Source organism: Medicago truncatula, chromosome 6, assembly GCF_003473485.1.
Source record: "Medicago truncatula cultivar Jemalong A17 chromosome 6, MtrunA17r5.0-ANR, whole genome shotgun sequence".
Classification (NCBI taxonomy): Eukaryota; Viridiplantae; Streptophyta; class Magnoliopsida; order Fabales; family Fabaceae; genus Medicago; species Medicago truncatula.
Genome location: NC_053047.1, coordinates 22435790 through 22438726, shown reverse-complemented (window position 1 = coordinate 22438726; position 2937 = coordinate 22435790). Strand labels below are relative to the sequence as shown.

At 36.5% G+C, this 2937-nt stretch overlaps 1 non-coding gene across 1 annotated transcript; it reads left to right on the top strand.

Moving 5' to 3' along the window:
• Positions 1–933: 933 nt before the first annotated feature.
• Positions 934–1039, top strand: LOC112418354 (small nucleolar RNA R71). Its single transcript, XR_003008587.1, has one exon. It is a non-coding gene; the product is annotated as a small nucleolar RNA R71 (small nucleolar RNA).
• The last annotated feature ends 1898 nt before the right edge of the window (positions 1040–2937 follow it).

The following is a 2937-nucleotide window of genomic DNA, read 5'->3' as shown; positions in this document are numbered from 1 at the left end:
AAGGGAATCTTTATGCAAATCTTTTTAAGCATGTTCACAAATTTATTGAATTGAGCCTCCAAGTTAAGCTTAACAAGCCTTAATGGGGAAGGGGCTTTGTTCTTATCAAGTGGTTTCTCACTTTTTATCACATATTTCTCACCTAAAAGCTTAACATTCTCTCCCTTAGTAATTTTAGCTTTAGCAACGGTCTCTTGTAACTTACTACCCCCAAAAGAAATAGCATTGACATGAGCTTTTGGATTGGGTTCGGTTTGACCAAGAAAGACTCCCGGTGTTTGAGAAGAGGTGGCCACTTGTTGGGCCACTTGGGAGATTTGGGTCTCAAGCATTTTAGTGTGTGTGGCGATAAAATCTACCTTGGTATTGAGTTTGGAGAGAGAGTCGTTCAGAAATCCCGTTTGATTTTTGAGTTCTTTAAGTTGTTTATTTTGATTCATCATGCAATTTTCCAACAAAATTTCCAAACTTGATTTCTGAGCCACCCTCTGGTTGTTTGTATAGCCAGGTGGTGCTACTTGTCCATAGGAACCTTGAGGATTTTTATAAAAGTTTTGGTTAGGCCTCGTTCCTTGGTTGTATTGAGCATAGTTCATTTGCTCAATACTATTAGCAGCACTACCTAACTGGCAATCAACACCTATATGACCAAATATACCACAAATTTTACAAGGAGGAGATGTAGGAGTAGGTGTGACAGCACTAACATTATGTTTTTCAAATTTTTGGGTTAGTGCATCGACCTTAGCAGCAAGGTGATCATAATAAGAGACCTCGTACATACCTGCCTCTTTTCTAGAGGGTGTAGAGGCGGTGATGGCTCTTTCGTTGGTCCATTGGTAGTGATTCTGAGCCATGTCTTCAATCAAAGCGTAAGCCTCCGTATAGTTCTTGTTCATCAAGGCTCCACCTGCAGCTGCATCAACAGAGTCTAAGCATGGTGGGAAAAAAGTCTAAGCATTTCCCTGAAACGCTCCCACGCAACATATAGAGACTCCCCATATTTTATATTAAACCGCGTGATTTTATCTCTTAGTTTAGCGGTTTTAGATGGGGGAAAGAATCGGGCAAGAAATGCTCGCCTCATTTGATCCCAGGAAGTGGTGGAACCAACTTCTAGGGAATAGAACCAAGCGGTAGCTCTATCCCTTAAGGAAAAGGGAAAGAGATGAAGTCTTACGGCTTCTTGGTTCTCTTTTATAGTGCCAATGAGTCTTGAGAAGGAAGAAATATGGAGATTTGGATCCTCAGTGGGTGATCCAGAAAACTGATTTTGCTGCACCAAATTGAGTAGTGCAGGCTTGATTTCGAAGTTGTTACCCTCAACCGTCGGGTACACAATAATAGCTTGTGGCTCTTCCGTAGAAGGTGTAGCGTACTCTTTGAGAGTGCGTTCAGCCATGGCAATATTATTTTGTGCCTCTCTCCTTTTCTTATGCAAATATCTTTCAATCTCAGGAATAAATTCTCCGAGACTTTTACTTCTTCGCATAAGAAATTGATAACCCAAGAAATTAACGGTAAAACAAAAGAAAGAAATAAGTAGAGGAAAATGGAAAAGAAAAGATTCTAATCACAAAGAAAAGGTTAATTAAATTAGTTAACTCCCCGGCAGCGGCGCCAAAAACTTGATGGGATAAAACCGCAAGTGTACGGTTTTATCGAAGTAGTAAAATAAGAGTATCGTTCCAACATGGAGTTGTTAAATTTAACTAACTTTTGTTGATGATTAGAAGAGAATCAAGTTGCAAAGTTGGGTTTTTCAAACGGTTGAAAAGATAATATTATAAAAGAGCCTTGGGATTATTGGTTCACTCTAACTGACAAGTACTTCGCAAACCAAACTATTAAACTTATAACCTTATGTTAGACCAAAATTCTAAAGACAGTTTCTCTTTTGTTCCTCTATCAACCAAGCCTATTTCTCTGACTTGATTACTATTATATTTTGGTTCTAGGTTGCAAACAAGTTGCAACCAAACCTATTTCGCTCACTTAATCTCAATTAGAATCCTTGAAGTTCGAAACTATATGTCTCAAAGATTGCAAAGACTATTTCGCTGCCTTTACAATCTTTGTCCAAATTCACTTGTTCGAATATTAAAGCTCCATTTTCGTTTTATGAATTGACATTTGATATGATGGATTAACAATTATCAAACCCTCCACTTTCGTTTCCATAGTTTGATAATGGTTAATTCATGTTAAAACGGTGAATTTAGATTAGAAATTAGGTTTATATAAGATTAAGGTTTAAAGCTTGGTTTGATTAGGATTATGTCATTTAGACTTATCCAACAATCCCAAGACAAGAAGAAGTCTACTCACTCATGTTCATCGTAGACATGGAGAAGAAGGAGAAAAACATAAAAGTAAATAACAAAAAAGTAAAGGAAAAGAAAAGAACTTTTATTAGAAAGATAATTGTCACTTATTGAATTCCAAGAAAAGATGAATATTTGTGATGGCTACCTACTCTATTTATAGTTTACATTCGACTTAGATTCTAAGCAATTACATCACTAGAATGTTCCACAAGCAAATGGCTTTTTGGTAAGACTAAAATAGAGTAGCTTAAAATCTAAGCAAAAGCAGCGAAAGTTGTCCCGGGAGGTGGCACGGCCGTGCCAAGCTTAGCACGGGCCGTTCCAAGCTTCAGACTTGAGGGAGATGTATTTTTGTCTCCGAATCAGCTCTAAAATTCCTTTCTTTTGTTCCAAGACTCAATCCATCAAATATTCATTCCTGAAATATAATAATATGCAATTGAAGTAAAATAGTTCAAAAAGGAGATAATATTAAAATAAAATAAACTTAAATCTAATTAAAACGAAACTAAATATTAAACTAGGGGGGTGTATTGGATTAGAATTTTAAAAGACTATTTTAATAAAAAAAGTCCTTAAGATTTTAAAAGACTGTGTGAGATTGTATTGA